Genomic DNA, 21,482 nt, shown 5'->3' with positions numbered 1-21,482 from the left:
AGAGGGAACGCTCTCAGTTTTTCCCCATTGAGCATGATGCTTGCCGTAGGTTTGTGGTAGATGGCTTTAACTGTATTGAGGAAAGCCCCTTCTATACCCATTTTGGCGAGGGTTTTCATCATAAACGGGTACTGGATCTTGTTAAATGCTTTCTCTGCATCTATTGATATGATCAGATGGTTTTTTATCTTTTCTTTTGTTGGTATGATGGACTATGTTGATTGATTTCCGAATGTTAAACTATCCTTGCATCCCCGGGATGAGTCCCACTTGGTCATGGTGTATGATCTTTTTGATGAGTTAACAAATGAGAAACATTTTGACTTAACTGCATGCCTTACCTAAGGAGAAGGACGCAGGAGAACCCAAAAGAGATGCTGATGTTTTCATCTCATGGAACACTTTTCTTTCCACTCAGAGATCTAGGTCCTGTGCTGTAAGTACCATCTTTCCATAATTATAGTTGGAGTCCATGGCAAGTGGAAACATACATTTAATTTTCAAGCCTGCACTTACCTCTGCCACAAACACGAACTAAGTGAAGTTAATTCTATGCCAGGGATGATGCTAAATTTCATGAGGGTAGTTGTATAAAACAAACTTAGATCCTGTTGCAAGACACCTATGTTCACATAGTATATCAATTATTTATTTTATAATCCACCCTTTACTAATATTAGTTTTATTGCCTTAACTGAAGAAATATACATTCAGATTTATGTAACAAAGGGAAAATATTAAACCCCAAATTTAAAGGTACATCAGAGTCAGCCTTGTTTTTTATTACAATATTTTTTAAGTTTTGGGGCCATGTCCAGTCATGCTTAGGACTTACTTCTGACTCTGCACTTAGAGTCACTCCTTGAGATGCTTGGGGGACCTTTGTGACCCCAGGAATAAAACCCAGGTCAGTCACATGTGTGGCAAGGCCTTACCTGTTACCCTATCTTTCAGGTCCGTGCCTTATTGTTTTTACTGGGTGAGTCCAGAATTTTACTGTGAACGTTTTGACAATAAGGGAAAAAGGAAAATATATTGTTAATAATTATTAGGAGAGTGTTTTTTCTGTTTCTGTTTATGATATGGAAAAACTGAGTATATGTGATGCAAAAACATCAAGAAAACTTATGTCACGGTTACGGTCCTCCCGTTGTTCATCGATTTGCTCCAGCGGGCCCAGTAACGTCTCCATTGGAGACTTTGTTGTTACTGTGTCTGGCATATCGAATACATCACGGGTAGCTTGCCAGGCTCTGCCGTGCGGGCGAGATACTCTCGGTAGCTTGCTGGGCTCTCCGAGAGGGGCGGAGGAATCGAACTCGGGTTGGCCATGTTGGCTGCTTCTATGGCAAACGCCCTACCGCTGTGCTATCACTCCAGCCCATACTATAAGTACAGTAGGTAATCAGGTAAGCACAGGGCCATTTCTTATTTTGATTTTTTTTAAAGTCCACAACAGGGCCAGAGATAGACAGGGATTTAGGTGCTTGCCTTGCACAAAACTGACCCTGCAATGCATACAGTCCCCCAAGCACCACCAGGAGTAATCCCTGTGACCCAAACTGCTCTCCCTCAAAGGCCAGAGCAGTATCGCCTAGTAATGGTGATAGGGCACATACATAAATAATCAGATTACAAGATAGACCTGGTAGGTACCAGAGGTAGTAGGAGAAATTGATATAAGAGTACAGGCAGGATAGATTACTTTTAAGATAAAAAGGAAGGCTAGGCATAATTTATATGTTCCAGCTGAGCTTTGAAGGATGATAGGATTTGGGACATAAGAAGATCAGGAAAGAGTATCAAAAGACTGATACCCAGAATTTAGAAATAAACATACTCAGGAAATTGAATGTCTAAAACAAATATAATAAAATCTAAAGCTATGACTCTAAGGAAAGGAATGAGCTACTTTAGACTTCAGCATGTTATATGTGAATTACATCTCAAGCTGGGGAGGGGGCGGAGGGGGGGAGGAACCTGTCCCAGCATCTTAAGATGTACGGGGGGGGGGGGGGAAGGGGATAAAGGGAATGACTGTGCAAACATATGGCTCTGGTGGCAGACCTGGTTGCAGATACTTGTATAAACACACTGAGCCTCATTTTCTTCAACCCTCAAAATAATATTAACTACCTCCCACCAGTTTTGGTAAAGAGTGCAAGCAGCAATGTATGTGAAAACAACAGTGCTTGATACCAAGTCCGTGCATAGAAAATTCTAACTTCCTCTCTGCCTTTTAAGGTAGAAAAAGTAGCCTTTAGGACTTGGATAATTAATTGGCTGTAGAGCTGGAGATATAGTTCATACACTTGTCTTCGTACATCCGACACTGACTCCATCTCTCAAACCCCATATGTTCCCCTGAGCCGCCTGGGAGTGATCCCTAATCCAGGAGTCCAGGAGTAAACCCTGAGCACAGCCAGACTGTGGCCTAAAAAGAAAACAACAACAAAAAAGAATCAGCTGCAGGGTGCTTGCAGATGCAAGAGCAGGTAGAGCATCTGCCTTGCTTGTGGCCGACCTGGGTTCAATGCCTCGCATCCCATATAGTCTCCCGAGCACCACCAGGAGTAATTCCTGAATGCAGAGCCAGGAGTAACCCCTGAGCATCGCCGAGTGTGACCCAAAAAGCCAAATAAATAAATAAATAAAGATTCAGCTCTTATGTGGATATTGAAAGTCACAAATTCCTTGTTAATGACCTTTATTTAGAGTCACCTGAAAAATTTGTCAGCAAATGATCATTGACTGATAAAATTTTCAGGTGACTCTAACAGTGAAAAATGGAAGATTCAGAAGCATCTTTTTTTATTTTTGCTTTTTGGGTCAAACCCAGCCATGCACAGGGGTTACTCCTGGCTCATGAACTCAGGAATTACTCCTGGTGGTGCTCGGGATACCATATGGGATGCCGGGAATTGAACCCGAGTCGGCCGCATGCAAGGCAAACGCCCTACCCGCTGTGCTATCACTCTCGTCCCTCAGAAGCATCTTAATTCACCCTAATGAGGATATGCTTAATAACAGTATTAAATCTGAAGTCTTGGGTTTTGGTCTGTCCGAGAGCAGGATGGCGTGGAGTTGACGACTAGTTCAGTAGAAAGGAGCAGGTGCAGGGGGCTGCTGGGGCCCAATAGAGGAAAGCATTGCTTCTCAGGCGACACGCCGTGGCTAGGCTGGGAGCTGCCAAGTCCAGTGGCGACTTGCCAGTCTCGCTTTCACTCAGCCCCTTGCCACTCTCACATTGTTGGGTGCAGATTCTCCCTCAACTCCCAGAGAAAGGAAACCCTAATTTTCCTCTTGTTCCAGAATCCCTCACACTTCTACTCTGCCCTCTCTTTCTGACACTTGTCTCCCTGGGTGTTGATTTTTCAACCATGTCTACTCTCAGTTTCTTCTGCAAACCTCTTTTCTTCTTTTCTTCTTTTCTTCCATCTGCATCCATGTGGAAATCTCTTCTACACTGTTTTGTCTGGAATCTTCCTTCCACCCCACTGGTGTGTAGGATTTTCCCTCATCTGCCTTTCCAGACTCTCCTCCCCACCCCCCACCGTGTTATGCATCCACTCCCCTTCAATACCTTGGTGCATTCTACAAGTTGCACCCTTAAAGACAGTATCTCACCATCTCACCCCAGACTCCTAATCTTCAGTTGACAATCACTGAGCTTTTTTGCCCTGCACATATCACAAGCACTGAAAAATTAGCCTGCGTGAACCTAGCCTAGTGCTTCCCTGCACCCTTACACACACACACACACACACACACACACACACACACACACTCATCTTTGCCTTGTGTTTTCTATCTGCATTGTTAAATTTGCTGTGTTTCATTAGTTGTAGTACCATCTACATGGAGACTATCACATTCAGTCTGTTTTACTTCTTGCAAGTTTTACCTCTTGAACATTTCTGAATCCATTGTTTTCAGAATCCATTGTTCCCTTCCCCATCAGCCCCCCCATCCCACCTACTTTTTTTTTCTTTTTGGGTCACACCGGGCAATGCACAGGGTTTACTCCTGGCTCTCTACTCAGGAATTACTCCTGGTGGTGCTTGGGGGACCATATGGGATGCTGGGAATCGAACCCAGGTCAGCCTCGTGCAAGGTAAACGCCCTATCCTCTGTGCTATTGCTCCAGCACCCTCCCACCTACTATTTTAATTTAATTTTCATCTGGGATTATTGAAATCCCCTAGAATCATCTTTCCACACACCCTACCCCCGCCCCCGCCAGCTACCAGAGTGACTAATTAAAATAGAGATTTCACTCTATCACTTGGACTTTCCCTTGTCTACAATATAAAGTGTAAGCTTCCTAATGACATAAACTCAAACTCTCTCTCTCTCTCTCTCTCTCTCTCTCTTGCTTGTCATGTCAACTTCTCCAGCCTCGTGTCCATCTAGTTTCCACTTCGCAATTCCAAATAAGTTCATGCTGTTCATGCCTCTCACCAAGAAACTTGCCCTGACTTTCCAGAGTGAGAGGAGTATTGTTCCCCTCGACCACTGCAACATCTTGTCTATGATGCTGCAAGGGCAGTTACAACATTTAGACAGTTATTATCTGTGTTTTATACACAAAAGCAATTAATAAATATCTGCCGAATAAATTCTGTTGTGTTTCGCTGATATTCTAACTAGAAAATTCTTTGAAGCCTCATTTCTCTTTTATTGTTTGCAACTAGATTTCTGCTCGCTGCTTTCTCCTAAGCTCCAGTACCCACCGCGTATCTTCACTTGGATATTAGTTTCCGGGGGGGGGGGGGGGGCTAGTTTTTTGAGCCATACCTTGTGGTACTTGTGCTGCTGCAGGAGCCTCACACGATGCCAGGGATCCAGTCGAATTCAGTCACACATGCAAGGCAAGTGCCTTGACCCCTGTACTTTCTCTGCCGCCTCAAATGCTTTATTGATTTTTTTAAAATAAGCTTTCTGGCTTTAAAGAGTAGCCTTTCGAGGGGTTCATGATTGAAAACCTGCTTCAAGTGCTGGGGGAGAAGACAGTTGGGATAGAGAAGGGACCACTATGACAATGATAGTTGAGAAGGATCACTCCGGATAGGAACTGTGTGCTGAAAGTCGAAGATGATAATCTTTCAGTACCTGGATTGAAAACTATACTGCCCGAAAGCAGGGGTGGGGGTGGAGGAGAGGTGGGGGGGGGGGGGGGAGAGAGAGAGAGTGAGAGAGAGGAAAGCCTGCTATAGAGATAGAGTAAGTGGGAGGAGGGAAAGTGGCAGGAGGGAAACTGGGGACATTGGTGATGGGAAATGTCACTGGTGGAGGGATGGGTGTTGGAACATTGTGTGACTGAAATCTAATCATGAACAGCTTTGTAACTGTGTATCTCACGGTGATTCAATTAAAAAAATGAAAACAGCCTTTTGGTAACTAGACAGTCAAGTGGTTAAACATCTTTTTTTTTTCCTTCCTTCCTTCCTACCCTCAGTCAGTCCTTCCTTCCTTCCTTCCTTCCTTCCTTCCTTTCTTCCTTTTTTCCCTTCTTTTGTTTTTGGGCCACACCCAGCAGTGCTCAGTGCTTACTCTTGTCTCTGCTCTCAGGAATCACTCCTAGCAGACTCGTAGACCATATGTGATACCCAGGATCTAACCTAGATTGTCTACATGCAAGTCAAGTGTCCGACCTCTAGTCTTGCTCCCACCCCTAAAACACTTTTCTATCATCTGGAGGTAACATTTGCTGATTAGGTGCATGTACTATTGAAATGCAAGGAGTCATTGTTTTGCTTTCTCACTCAGGCTGGTGGTAGCACTCTCACACAAGTCTGGCTTCTGGACCAGACTAGCAGAAGATCAGAACATGACAGGGGTCAACACCAAGGCCATGCCCACTGGTTATGTCTCTGTCTATTCTCCACAAAGACACAAGAGAACGAAGGGAAGTAGCAGGTACTGGTGATGCATTAAGATAATAACTACAGTCAACTGAAGAGAAAGGTAGAATTGACAAAGTGATCGTGAGAATAGAGATAACAGTTCAATGGCAGTAGCCCTGGCATTAGGCTCTTGGGCTGCTCACGGTTTCAAGCTGTATGACTTTGGAAATGTTATTCGACCTGTCTGCCTCCATTTCCTCATCTCTAGAAACGGAGCTTAAGAACAGAGCCTTGTGACACTGTTGCTAGAAGGATGGAAAGAATTGGCATATGCAAAGTATTTAGACTGGTGCTTGCTACATAAAGGATAGTTGGTGTTTTCACTATTGCTGATGGGGGGTAGCGGGGGTTGGCAGTGGCGAGGCAGTAGCCTGAGACTTCCTTGTAACTAAATGAAGTAGCACATTAGCCAGGTGAAAGCAGGCTGTGGTCAAAGTTGTCACATCAACTCTGAGATACACTAGAAAGCATGGTTCCCGAGGCACCACTGACAGCAAATCCCAGGCACTACAGGGCATAGCTCAAAAACCAAAAAGAAGAAATAAAAGGAGAAAATCAAACTGCTTATTAACCTGGCTTCTGATGAGAATTTAGACTTCATCATTTACACATGTGTTGATGAAAAATAAAAACTATTAAATATTAAGTAATCTTTGGAGAAATTTTACTGAGAATTTAATTATAAAAAGCATGCCCTAAATACCAGTTGAATAAGCCAACAGCAATTTTCTCGCCTTCATAGAGAAAATAAAATGGAGTGTCTTTTTGGAGTTGTGGTATTTTCATGTATGCTAATGACTTACTAAAGAACTCTTGATTTCACTGTGAGGCAGCTCTTAGTTTTAAATTCTTTCTGGTGTCAGGGCACTTCTGCCAGTTAAAGGATTTTGGAATATAAATCTTCTTATGTTCATTTATAATAAATACATTTAAGACCTGTGGTTATTAAACTACTCGTCCTGTGCATAAAATCAAGAGAAAAATCAATTCAACTGTTTATTCTTTATATTTTGGAGCCTGGGACCTTTCTATTTTATACTTTATAACTCTATAATACGAACCTTCCCTAAAAGTTCTGTTTGTCAGGAATACAAATAATTCTAGTGTCACATAATTCCTCACAGGACTATAAGCAGTTATTTGTCCAAGGGGAGGGGGAGGGAAGGATGGGATTTGAGGCCACACCTGGCAGAGCTCTGGGACTAGCCTGACTCTATGCCCTGGGACCACTCCCAGCACCACTTGGGGAAACATATGCAGCGCTGGGGATCAAGCTGAGGATGACCTAACGCAAGGCAAGTGCCTCATCCACTCCACTATTTCCCTGGCTCCTCGGTTTCTTTCTAGCTTTTTAAGAAATAAATAAATAAATAAATAAAGTTTTATTCCATTTGGGAAAGGTCACTTTGAAGAGTTCCTTCTCACTTTATTTGCAACAAAATTTGGAAACAAGAAACTTTTTCTAAAATCCTTTACATTGCATTCTAAAACCTAAAGTAAAGTTGCTTTTTTCTCTTTAAAAAAAATGAATTACTGTTGTGGTGGTGGGATGCAGGATGTTACCAAAACCATAAAAGGTAACACTGTTGTAACCATGTTACCAAAGGTATAATAAAAATAAACAATTTAAATGGATGGCGACACTTTAAAAGATTGGGGTAAATCATTATTTGTTCCTGGGGAGCTTTTGTGAAACTATTTTTAAGCCTTAACTGACAGAGGAAGTTGTGTGTGAAGTTACAGGTTGTGGGGTTGTACTGTTTGTAACACAGAGTATACATTTTCACTATATTAGACCATATAGAACTATTATAGTTGCACTGGAAATGTATTCATCACGTTCATGGATGCTGCTTCTCAGACACTGGAGGCTACTCCTTGGAAGGGTCACAGAAATATTTTCATATTTTGAGTAGTTCTGCTGTGAATTCAAAGTATGTGTAGTGAGTTTATGGTGGACATAAACCATTTTCAAAACTAGAGCTACTCAGTAATTTCCGCCCAAACTGAAAAATTCCTTCCTCATGCCAGCAGGTGGAGGCAAGAGCAGCGGAATCGGAGGACTCACATTTCCCAGTGTGCCGGCAGCTTCTGTGGCTTACGTATCCGTGACTCAGTCTTTCTGATCGATCCCGCTCCTGACTGCTTTCTTTTAGCAGCCCTGTTACTTAAGCTCCTTCCCTTGACTGACCTCTGTAGTCATGCTAAGAGAGTTGTGTTTTTTTAATCGCCTTGCTATACTTACAGATTCAGCCATTACAACATGCTATGCTGTGTACTGACATTTCCTTCCGTACTTCTCATGAAAAACAAAGACCACCAACGCAGTGAACCCGGGTCATTCCAGGAGACTTAGGAGACTGTCTTCTTCATTCCTCTCCTGACCGGGGGGTGCAGTCCGGTCAGCCCCCTTAGCATACCTCCCACTATCGGTGACTAGTATTCAGCAATCACACAGATGTTAACTTGTCCAATAAATATATGCTGAGAACCAGGAACTGCATAGAGGCATAGTTTTCAGAGTCATGTTCTATTCCTCACAGATTTTTGTTTTCATTTGGTTTGGTTTTGGGGGCTACTCCCGGCGATACCCAATGGTTACTCCTGACTCTGCACTCAGAAATTACTCCTGGTGGTTCTAGGGGTACTATGTGGGGTGCCAGGGACCGAATCCAGGTCAGCTGCATGCAAGGCAAGCACCCTACTCACTGCCCTATCTCTCCAGTCCCTTTACAGGTCTTTTGGGGAAGGAAGTCTCCTAAGAAGTACTCAGGGGATCCTGGACTGATTATTGGTCTGGTGTTACTTGTGCCCAGAACGCTTCAGGAAATATATAGTACCAGGCATCAAACTTAGGGTCACTCCTTTAACATGTGCTCCAGCCCAACCCTTGCCTTTCCCCCTACATTTAAAAAAAAAAAATCAGGCCATCTTTAGGAAAAGTATTTATGTGATTTGGAGGGCGACACCTATCTCTGTGCTCAGGAGTCACTCTTGGCAGTGCTCTTTGGGGGTCCATACAGTACCAGAGATTGATCCCAGGCCTCCTGCCTGGAGAGTCTGCGCTCAACCTGCTGAGCTCTGTCCCTGGCTTCATGAATTTGTTCAATTTTGCAATATAAATTACAAAAGCAAATTAATAACTGACATAGAGACCCTCAAGCTTTGAATTGAAGGAATTTTTCAGTTGGAAATACCTAAAAGGAGCAACATTTCCCAGAATAAAATGCCCAGATAATAAAGTTCCACGTTGCAATGAATTGAAAATTGAAACTATAGATCAGTTCTATTGAGCAATTACTGACAGATGATGATGGTAATAATAATAATCATAAAGTTATACAAAGATATAAAAGAAAGATGGAAACCAACTTATCTAGGGGTGTGGTTGTGTGTGTGTGTGTGTGTTTGGTGTGTACAGAAGAGCCTCCGAAAGGTAGGCTTACTTGCTTTGTCCTCCAAATTCCTGTTGCTTTATTTATATAGAATGTTCTGCCCGTTATTTTCATCTTTTTATGCCTCTTCCTCACAAGTCTACAAGCTCCTTCAGGGCAATAACTATGCCTCATTCACCGTTGTGATCTCAGTAAATCTCTAAATGATAAAACTTTTGGGAAGTAATATAATCTGCAAAGTAGGTATAATTACAGATGGGAGTAACAAGCAGGTCAGAATCCCTTATCGGAGAAAGCACGAGCATGTAAATAACTAGGTATTTATTACAGAGAAATTTTTCTTAGAATGCATCCCACAACCTTATCTATATAAGAAACATAGATTATTTGTTTTCCTGAGAACTTTACTTCTTCCTAGGAATACACTTACTTTTTCAAGTGGTTTACTGATTACCTAAGAACATTAATCAAGGGCCCCAGAGGTAATGAACCCTGGGCATAGAGGGTTGTCCCAGTTTGAGGTATTATGCTTTGTTGGAAACAGGTGACTGAAAGCTGCCTTTATAATGACCTGTTTTTCAGAGATGGATGAGAGCTCAAGCGGGGCATCCAGGGGCTGGAGCGATAGCACAGCGGGTAGGGCGTTTGCCTTGCACGCGGCCGACCCGGGTTCAATTCCCAGCATCCCATATGGTCCCCTGAGCACCACCAGGAGTAACTCCTGAGTGCAGAGCCAGGAGTAACCCCTGAGCATCGCCAGGTGTGACCCAAAAAGCAAAAAAAAAGGGGGGGCATCCACAGTGCTGGCAGTGACAACTTAAGGGCTGGACCCAGACGCTCTCAGACAGGCATGTCAGGGGTCGTGCTTTAGCTGCTGCAGCAGGCTCTCCATGACAGACAGCTCGGAAGCTCGGGGAGCTAGGGTAAATGGTGAAACAGTTGGTGAAACTTCTTTAAATAATGTTTTATATACTTATATCGTCACGGTGGAGACGTTGCTGCGCCCACTCGAGCAAATCGGTGAACAACGGGAGGACAGTGACAGATACTTCTATTCACAAAGTTGTTGACAACAGGCATACAATGTTCCCAACTCCAGACCCACCTCCAGGGACCACATCCCTTCATCAGTGACCCCAGTTTCCCTCCCACCTGCCAACCTGTCTCCTTACCAGATGCAATTGTAAGGTTAATTTTAAGGTAGTCTGGGGGCTAGCACAGTAGTAGAGTGGGTAAGCATTCGCCTTGCATGCAACTCACCAACGTTCAACCCCCAGAATTCCATATGGTCCCCAAAGCACCACCAGAGGTGATTCCTCAGTGCAGAACCAGGAGCAACTCTGGAACATTGCACTGTATAGCCCTCCCAAAAAGTAATAATAATAATAGACTGTAGTTTGGGACCCATGCTTCCAGTAGTGTTGGGCCTAGTGGTTCAGCTATACGCCAGTACCTCCCCACTACTCCAAAGATGAACCCAAGGCCCCTGACCTTTGTTACTTGTGTCATACTTCCAGCCCCCATATTCTTGCTTCCCGCCCTCCATTTCTGTCCTTCCTTAACGTTTTTGTTTCTGCAATCTACAGCTAGTGTCATGTTCGTCTTTGATACCCTACACTCCCTAGACATGTTTTTCTGTACACTACAGATTAGTGAGAATACCCAGTATTTGTCCTTGTCTTTCTGAATCACTTCACTTGAAATGAGATCCTCCAGTTCCATCCAAGTTGTGGTGAATTGAATTATTTCATCATTCCTTGTGTCTGCATAGTGTCACATCATGCATATATATATATATCACAACTTCATTATCGACTCTTGTGTCGTTGGGCACCTGGGCTCTTGCCATCTCCTGGCCATCATACCAAGTGCTGCAATGAATATAGCTGAACATGTATAATTTCTAATGAATGGGAGTAGACCCAGGTACATTGGTGTAAATACCAGCAGTGGGATCACTGATTATATGAACACTCTATTTTTTTGTTTCGTTTGGAGGCTGGGGGTGCACACAGGTGATACTCAGGGGTTACTCCTGGCGCTGCACTCAAGATGACTCCTGACAGTGCTTAAGGGACCATATGGGACACCAGGGATCAAACCCAGGTCACCCACATGCAAGGCAATCACCCAACCCACTGTACTATTGCTCCAGTCTCTAGGCATCAGTTTTTGAGGAATCTCCTGTTATTTTCTAAAGAGGCTGAACCAGAAACATAATTGGCAGCAATGGATGAGAATTCCTTTTTCTTTTTTCTATTTCAAAATTTTATTTTATCAAAATATCGTGAATTACAAAGTTATTCCTAGTTGGGTTTTTGACATGCAATGTTCCATCAAAGATCCCGTCACCAATGACAACTCCCTTTCACCAGTGTTCCCAGTTCCCCCTCCTACCCTCATCCCCGCCCCCACCTCACCCCAGCCCTAGTCTGCCATCTCGGCAGGCACCTTTAAAATTTGGTTATTAAAGTTTAGGTCTCACAGTTTCAATATTGTTGACTCTTTAGTTTGGATATTTAGCTCTGTCATTACTTAACTCCACCAATGTACCTGGGTCTACTTGACCCCTACCCCCATCGCTTCTCATATATCTTCTATCCTCTTCCCCTTCACTCTCTTTCTTTCCTCCTTCTCCCTACACCAAGGGCCAAGGGTGCCCTATGCCCCCCTCACTTTTCATTTCCTCATCCTGTTAGAGTTTCTTTTTCACCACATCCCTGCCAACCCAGTGCGTTCCTAATCTTTTTGATATGAACCATTCTCGCTGTTGTGAGGTGATATTTTATTGATGTCATAAATTGTATTTCCCTGATAATAAGTGACAATGAACACCTTGTCATCTGCCTACTGGCCATAGTCTTTCTTCTTCAGACAAGTGTCTGTTCATTTCCTCTCCCCTGCCCCTGCCTTTTTAGTGTGATTATTGGATTTATTGATGTTGACCTTTGGGAGTGCTTTTATATCTTGGATATTAACTCTTTATATGATGTATAGTGTGCAATTATGTCTCCTAATCAGTGGGCTCACTTTTAATTTTAGTACATTATTCTTTTTGCCATGCATAAATTTTTATATTTAATATAGTCCTGTTTGTATGTCCTTGGTTCTTCTGTCTTTTTATTTCTGCTTTTTGGGTCACACCTGGCAATGCACAGGGGTTACTCTTGGCTCTGTGCTCAGGAATTACCCCTGGTGGTGCTCAGGGGACCAGATGGGATACTGGGAATCGAACCCGGGTCAGCCGTGTGCAAGGCAAACGCCTTACCCGCTGTGCTATTGCTCCAGCCCCATTTCTTCTGTCTTTGCCAATGAAATCATATCGTTAAAATTACCTTGAAGGAGCCAGAGTGATAGTACAGTGGGGGTGAGGGGGGCATTTGCTTTGCACACAGCTGACCTAGGTTCAATCCCTGGAACCCCATATGTTCCCCTGAGCACTGCCAGGAGTAATTCCTGAGTGCAGAGCCAGGAGTAACCCCTGAACACAGTCAAGTGTGACCCCAAAAAGCAAAATAAAAATGAAAAATAAAATCACTTTTAAAGTCCAAATCCTAGAGTGTTCTGCCTATATTTTCCTCAATGTATTTTGTGTAATTTGGATTTACCTCTAAGTCCTGGGATCACTTGATCACTTGACTTCCCGTTAATCGTCAATTTGCTCGAGTGGGCGCCAGTAACGTCTCCATTTGTCCCTGTCGCGTGCTAGTGTAGCCCAATGGCGTCTGTTCACTCGAGGAACACGAAGAGCCTCAAACCGATCGTTCATGATCTTGATGAAGAAGTCTGACTATCTGGTAGGTGGGCAGCCACGCGGTCTTTTGACATCCCATGGAATCCAGTCAGTAACAGCTCTAGTCCAACGGTCGTCTTTAAATCTCATTACGTGACCAGCCCATCTGATTTTTGACACCTTGGCAAACGAGACAGCGTCCCTGATTCTTGATCGTCGACGGATGTCGGAACTCCGGATTCTTTCTCTCAAGTACAACATCATTGGTCTGACCGAGACAAGAAGGCACCAATCTCATCATGCCGTTTTCGACACTGGCGGAAATTGATCCTCGTAACATGCGATAAAAGAGGTGTAGGAGGCGTCGGTGTCCTTGTCAACACAAACTTGGCCACGAGCATTGATTCATTCGAATGCCTAACAACCTGAATCGGACGTTTACATTTGAATAGATGTGGCTCACTGCCTGCAGTTTCTATCTTCGTTGTCTATGCACCAATATCCAATTATGATGAAGGAGAAATTGAGAAGTTCTACATGGAGCTGGAGAAGTTCTATAAAGAAGACCACACCTTCTACAAGATCATTGTGGGTGATTTTAATGCCAAGATAGGACCGAGAAGATCAGCTGAAGAACTTCACATCGGGACCCATGGCCTAGAATGGAACGAACAGGGTGAGAGACTGTCTGAGTTCATCATGTCGACCAAGACCATCCATGGTAACTCACAGTTCCGGAAGGCAGAATCTAAACGATGGACATGGGAGTCTCCCGGTGGACGATTCCACAACGAAATAGACCACATCATATTCAATCGACAGTTTTGCCTGACCGATGTCGCTGTTATCCCCTAAGTCCTGGGATGTCTTGCAAATGATCATGTTCCATATCCATTAGAACTCTGGGCTATAGGGGCAAAAGAGACTGCTCAAGTAATAGACCACTTGAGTTTTATGTGCAAGGTCCTGAATCTGATCACTAGCAGCACATGACCTATGAGCATCTCATGGAATAGTCTGTGTGTCCCTAAACATGGCCAGAGTAGAATATTGACAGAGGTGACCCTGAGTCCTTGAGCTCCACTGAGGATAAACTAAAAAAGGAAAAAGGAAAGTATATGGGCCCCAGAGTCAGTCACAGATTTGGTTTGGTTTTTTTAGGGGTCTTTTGTCACTGTCACTGTCCTCCCATTGTTCATCGATTTGCTCAAGCGGGCCCAGTAACGTCTCCATTGGAGACTTTGTTGTTACTGTGTTTGGCATATCAAATACATCACGGGGAGCTTGCCAGGCTCTGCCGTGGGAGCGAGATACTCTCGGTAGCTTGCTGGGCGCTCCGAGAGGGGCAGAGGAATCAAACTCGTGTCGGCCATGTTGGCTGCGTGCAAGGCAAACGCCCTACCACTGTGCTATCGCTCCAGCCCTAGGGGTCTTTTAAATTTTGTTTTTGGATTGCACCCTGTAGTACTCAGGCGTTCTTCCTTTCTATGCATTCAGGAATTACTCCTGGAGCGGTTTGGGTATCAGATGGGATACCAGGGATCGAACCCAGATTGGCTGTGTGCAAGGCTTTACTGTCGCCCCTGCTCCAATCACAGATTTCAATCCCATCTTAACACTTTCTGTGAGCCCTTGAGCAAGCAACTTTATGCCTCGGTACCTAGTCAATTGGCTAACAGTGGTTAATAAAGTTGGGTTAATAATCTGTGACTTCCTTGTTGGCAGGATTAAATAAGTAGGTGTAGATTAGGGGCAATAGTTTCATGGACTAGAGCATGAGCTTTGCATGCAGGAGCCCCCCAGTTTGATCCCTGATACTTCATTTTTCCCCAAGCAGCACCAAGATCAATCCCTGTGCACTACGAGGCAAGAGCCCAAGCTCTGCACTGTGGTACCAGCTCCACAGTACTGAGTGTGGCCAAAAAACAAACAAGAATGTGCTTTTAAATTACTGGTAGAGAGCCTGACATCCTAACGTTCAAGACTAATAGGGGGAAAGTTGATGACTCCCCAGTCCCATCTGTGATAGGGTTCTCTGTTTTAGGAGCCTAGGTGAAGAGATGTAAATGGAGACTGGGAATTCTTAAGAAAGAGCAGATTTTTCTTGAGATGTCTGGGACTGGACCTCCAGCCTGAGCCTGGAAAGAATTTTGGAAAGGGTACAAGAAGAGAAGCCAACAAAGGAATCTGAGAAGAAGTTAGGAAAGTAGAAGAGGGACTAGAAGTGAGGAAGGCATTGAGTACTTTCAGTTCAATGAGGGGGAGGAATCAGTGGCGTGCCAGAAAGTAAGATTAGAAGTGAGAAATTTGCTGGATACATAAAACTGAAGACCAGAGGCTGGAGGACACTGTTTCTTGAAGCTAAGAAAAGATGGGAATGGATGCAGTCACAACTGTGTGCATAACAGCTGCATGCATTTTCTGTGTACCTTTCTGGACATTCATTCTATCAAAGAACATCAAAACTATAACCATTTTGATTCAGAACATGAGTCTTTCCATGGTGGTAAAAGCTGATTTCTCTATCTAAATTCTGTTTATAAAACAATTCTATCCAAGAACTGAAGAGATAGTACAGTGGGTAAGGTACTTACCTTACATGAGACCCACCCTGTACCCCGCTGGGTTCCGTGAACCCTGCCAGGAGTGACTCTGAGTAAAGAGCTACGAGTAAGACCTGAGAACTCCTGGGTGTGGCTCAAAACTATTTTTTTAATTCTGTCTAAGTCAAATCAGAAGGTCCTCAAATAACCTTGCATGGGGAAGGTTCTGGATTTGATCCCCAGTAGCAATTAAAGACAAACATTAAAAAGAGATCAGAAATTAAATTGCTAATAATGCTTGGAATACTGGTAACTCAAACTCAAGTGCTTATTTTCGTTAAGGGGCTAGAGTACCCCCAAACTGAAAGACTCAATGTTGAGCTCTATTCCTGAATCTGATTCCCCAAAGGCACAATCTCTAACAGAAGAAAAAGTACTGGCAACATTCAGGATGCTCAAGTATCTAATGCAGGAAATTTTATCCATTCAGTACCATTTTTACTGATTGCAGTTTAGGGGTTTTACATAATGCTCCCTGGAAGCTAAGTACTCTCCAGTGGAACTGCTTGCATATTGAATTAGTATACTATTCAATGAGAGAAAAGTAGCAAACAAGTGAGCTTATGTAGAAAGTTGGAGAAAACTTGTTACCACTAAAATATACATGTACCATGTCACGTCGGGGTCACCAAACCAAAAAAAAAATAATATCTATATATATATGTATATATATATATATATATATATATATATATACATGTACCATAAGTTATGTCACAGGCAGAGTCCACAAATACAGTAAAACACATCTCTGGTCAAAGTCCATCAGAGACGCAGCTGAGTAAATAACAGGTGGATCAAATCCAGGGCCCCTCCATGCAAAACATATACTCCAGCCCTTTGAGCTCTCTCCAGTCCTAAAATGAAGTCATTTTGTCTTGTTTTGTTTGAGGGGAGAACAGGGGCTTGAACCCGGGAGCCTCATACACGCAAACACATACTCTGCTGTTGAGTCGTAACTCCAGCCTCTGAATCCTGTTTTGCACAATGAGCGCTTTGGTCACTGTCTTCATGGGCTATCATAGAGGCACAGAGGAAAAAGTCCTCTGTCGAAGGATCCCCAGAGAAGGAGAAATCTGAGCTAAACTCTGAAAGATAAGGAAGAAATGAAAGATATGTTGTTTTTTTCTCAGATAAGGGAAGGAAAGGTTTTCCAGACCAAGGCAAAAACACTGCAAAGGCCAGAGAGAGTTTTAACTTTTTTATTTTTCCTTTTCAACAGTGCCAACATGACTGAGCCAGGGTCTCACAAACGATACGTCAGGGCCCTGCCACTGAGCTGTGTCTCTCCGTTCCAAGAGTTTGACAGTTTAGGGGAGATGATAAAGTAGATCATTATGCCTAGAACATAGATTTGCAGACCAAAGTGTGGCAATGAGAATGCCAGAGAAACAGAAGTACATCCAGAAGTGCCCAGTGTGAAGTAGCTAGAACTTGTCACTGAAGTCAGCCTAGGTCAGCCACATCGGGTTTACACCATAGGAAAGCTGCTCACGGGCAAGGTGTAGAATAGATCCGCCGGTATCCAGAAAGCCCTCTGGGTATTAGTGTTACGCAACGGAATGCATTCTGGTGAAGATCGTTGAGGTATGGAGAATACGAAGAGGACGCCTTTGGTTCTTGGTGGGGTAAGGAAAGGGACCTTTACATTTTAGACCCTGGACTTGAGATGCCCACTGACAACCAAGTGGAGGTCGTTAAGTATGTGTTAGTGGAGTGGTTTTCAACCACTGGTCCACAGACCAGTGCTGATCTGTCATGATTAAAAAAAAAAAAGGTTGAAAAGCACAGTGATATGGCTTGGAAGCCGGCCTCACATGCTGGGGGAAAGGCAGCTGAGATAGAGAAGGGACCACTAAGTGAATGATGCTTGGAGGACTCACTCGAAATGGGAAATGTGTGCTGAAAGTAGACTATAGACCAAACATGAGGGCTGCTTGCTACCTGTATTGCAAACCATAAAACCCAAAAGGAGAGAGAGGGTAAAAGAGAATGTGCCAGCCAAAGAGGTGGGGGGAGGGGGGTCAGGGGAGGGGTGGGGGGGATACTGGGATCATTGATGGTGGAGAATGGGCACTGGTGGAGGGATGGGTACTCGATTATTGTTTGACTGAAATGTAATCATGAAAGTTTGTAAGTCTGTAACTGTATCTAATGGTGATTTATTAATTTTTTTTTAAAGCACTGTGATAGATTTATGGGTCTCAAACTCAGGGTCATTGAACAATTTGAAAGTCTTAGAGAGGTGAAGGCAGGGAGTGAATCGTACCCTGTGGTGCTCAGGGCCTACTCATAGTTCTTTACTCAGGGGTCACTCCTGATCTTATTTAATTTAACTCTGGAGATTGGATCACATTTATAGGTGCTAGCTTTAAAACTTTAATAATTATTTAACCCAGAAATTAATTTGAGAGAAGCTCTGGATGAATAATCTTTTCATAGGAGATGCAAAATCATGTGTTCTTGCCCCTGGTGGAAAAGAAAAGCTGATGGGGTTGTCTTCTGAGGTTCCTCTGGTGCCAGACATGACATGTAGTCACTGTGTCACTCTGGATACCACTGGAATGTTTTCCATCTGAGATATAAAGCTTTCGAGTTGCTAGTTGCTTTTCCAAATTCTTGGTTGTGAGAAGAGGCTTTTTCAGCCATGCAGAAATAAAAACCAAACATGGAGCGGAAGGTAAGACTAAGGTCCTCACTGATAGGACAGGAAACCACAGGGAGGAAACAGTGGTGGAAGGGGACCTTGGTCAGAGAAAGGTTAAGAAACTGGTAATGCAGCTCTGTCTGTCTGCCTCAAAAGAAAATGTTTCCTTTCTGTGCTCTCCATGATGGTATCATTGCATCAGTGGACGTGGTACATTTGAACCGTGTCTCATGTGCAGCTGATGAGCTGAGTTTTCAGTCTTCCATGCCATTTATTTCTGTGGCTCACGTGAATCTTATATCAGACAAAACAGATCTGGATCTAGGGGATTAAATGCTGCTTTGCTACAGGCTTCCTGAGAGGAATAGGCCGAGTGCCTCAGGAACAGGTAAACCCTGGCAAATTCCATGGCCAGACCTTGGCAGTGGTAAAATCGGAAATCATGGAGCCTTATGTTCTCTGATGAAAGGAGGTTGGACAAGGCTCAAGAGTGGTGAGGTGGGGGGTTCCTTGCTAAGTCAACAAAAGCTCTCTTATAGCCAATTTTAATAGGGTTCTCTACATTGTTTCTTGGTTAGAAATTTCAGAGTTCTGTTTGCTTCAAAGACAAGGAGACAAAGACAATAAAAAAGTTGAACTTGGGATGTAAATAATAAAAAGCTTGGAGTTTGCAGGGGGAAGAGCCTCGTAGTTAATGGTAGTCTCCGATTTCCATGGGAGTTTCATTTTCAAATAATTGCTCATAATAGCTGCTACGAAGAAAGACAGAATTGGATCACACAATATTGCCAGCTTCCAAATGGGTGTAGCTCCCAGTTGCAAGAAGTCGATGATGTCTCCTCATTTGATTCCCTCCAGTACAATGGCAGTTACTAGAATTCCTGCAGCCATGCTGATTTTCCTACAGGTGCAATTCTCACAGGCTGCAGAGGTGCAAAAGGGGAAGCGGAGATCAATGTGCCAATATTGGAAACATCAAATATGATGTTATGATATCAAACGTGATATCATAACCAGGGGAAGAGGAGGGATACTCAACCAAATGAAAATGAGAAAGGAGAAGTAGGCAATGCTGCTGGAAAATTTTTCTATAGAGCAGGCATATTTTTGTTAGAACTACAGTGGAATCTTCTGCCTTCATGCTGTTTTCTTTGGTAGTGAGAATTTTTAAAAATCTGCAAGGAATTTGGCGGGGGGGGGGGGGGGAATCCCTAGGGGATAAGAAAAGGAGTTTTGAATTTTTACTGTGTTCTCTTCATGCATGAAATCATGATTGCTCACTTCTGTTCCTGTTTTGTTGGTGGTGATGTTTTGTTTTATTTTGGGGTCACACTCAGCTGTGCTCAGGGCTTACCCCTGGCTCTGCACTTAGGAACCATTCCTGGTGGGCGTGGGGTCCATCAAGGGTTGTGGGCATTGAACCTGAGTTAGCTGCTTGCAAGCCAATTGTCCTACCCACTGTACTATCATTCCGGCCCTTGTTCTTTTCTTTTTACTCCTTCTACTTTCAGGAATAATATTATATTAAGGAGGGGGTAGCTTTTCGCAGAAGAATATGCGTAAGAATTATTCTGTATATGTCTGCTTTGCCAGGGTTGTTGCAACTTCTTTACCAAGTTAACTGTTAAGAAACTGGTAATGCAGCTCTGTCTGTCTGCCTCAAAATCATATATGCTATGACCAAACACTCGACCTTTTGATCCATGTTAGGAAATAAATGAAAACCAGTGCAGATTTTTTTTTAATTCATTTTGGAACCACACCAGGCAGTCCTCTGGGCTCACTCCTAGCTCTGTGCTCAGAGATCATGCCTGCTTTGTTCAGGGGGACATATGCATTGCCAGAGTTCGAACCAGGGTTGGCAAAGTACAAGGCAAAAACATCTTGACCCCTGAAATACATCTTCGGTCCTATGGCCTTATCAGTGAAATGTTTGAAGTAATTTTCCTGCAGAGCTGTTCAATAATAATGAAAATTGGTCCATGATTATTGGCTTGTACAAAGAGAAGTGTTTAAAATAAGAAAAGGCAGGATATTAAGACATAGAAATCTTGTGCCTTATTCATCAATCTTACACTTGCTATTCATTACTTCAGTAATGCCAAGGCCAGCCCCTTCGCTGGTACTAGGACTTCCTTAGAAGCCCAATCAATCATGGTCATGGCTGACTCCTTTGAGGCCTGAGTTCTCTGTATCCCTGAGGGAGACTGGGAATAATCATTCTGGATATTTTCAGCCAACTCCACACACTGAACTTCTCTTCCTATTATTTTAGGCTGCCACCAAGCATGTCCGAGCCTCCAGTCATCCATCATCTCTCGTGCTGTGACCTTCACACTTTCTTCCTCTGTGCTCATTCCTTTCTCAGTTCTTATTCCTCTCTGAGTTAGGATCCTGTGTGAAGCAATTAACATAAAACCACAAATTCAAACTGACGTGAACAATAGACTCACATAACTGGAAAGTCTAGCTCTAGGTCAGACTCAGAATGAGTTGAGCTCGGCGTTCAGCGATGTCAGTAAATATTTGGTTTCCTTTCTTTATTTTTCCATTCACCGTGTTTACTTAGTCTCTAGCCTTGTTCCACTCCTTCTCCTAAGGTGGATGAAGGCTCCAGCCAGACACAGGCTGGCTCACTCACACTCAGTCCACATGAAACCCCTTCTCTTCGGGGATATCTGAGGGTAGGCAGCACCTGGAAATTGTGAGGGATTTGTGGGTTCTGGAGAGAAAATGCACGTAATTTGATAGGGAAAAGGGCTGATTGTCTGAATAGTCATCTGCTGTTAGTTCCAACTTCTCCCTTGTTTTTTCTGAGACTCTGGTCCCAGAGTAAACAAAGCCCTCCACTTTTGTTTTGTTTTGTTTTTCTTTGGGACCACGCCCAGCGATGCTCTGGGGTTACTCCTGCCTCTGCACTCAGGGATAATTGCTGGCAGTGTTCAGGGAACCAGATGGGATGCTGGGATCAAACCTGGGTCTGCCCACATACGATACAAATGCCCTACTTGTAGTACTATCCTTCTATCCCAGCCTTCCACTTCTGCTTCCTCCACATCATCTCTCCTCCTTGGAATGTTTGCTGAAATCCAGTAAGTCCTTGGGATCTCATTTCCATAGGTCCCTCTTTCTTCTATCCCTGCATCCCACAAAGGGAAGAGCCCCATCATCTCTGTTCCAGCCAGACTGTACACCGCT

General features: G+C 43.6%; 1 protein-coding gene across 1 annotated transcript in view; it reads left to right on the top strand.

Moving 5' to 3' along the window:
* NLN (neurolysin) overlaps positions 1-21,482 on the top strand; it is a 104,523-nt gene that overhangs the window by 17,460 nt on the left and 65,581 nt on the right. The window lies entirely within an intron of this gene.

The sequence above is a fragment of the Sorex fumeus genome, unplaced genomic scaffold (assembly GCF_029834395.1).
Source record: "Sorex fumeus unplaced genomic scaffold, SorFum_2.1 ptg000018l, whole genome shotgun sequence".
In the NCBI taxonomy this organism is placed as follows: Eukaryota; Metazoa; Chordata; class Mammalia; order Eulipotyphla; family Soricidae; genus Sorex; species Sorex fumeus.
The sequence above is the reverse complement of the archived record's forward strand: the minus strand, read 5'-3'. Positions and strand labels throughout refer to the sequence as shown.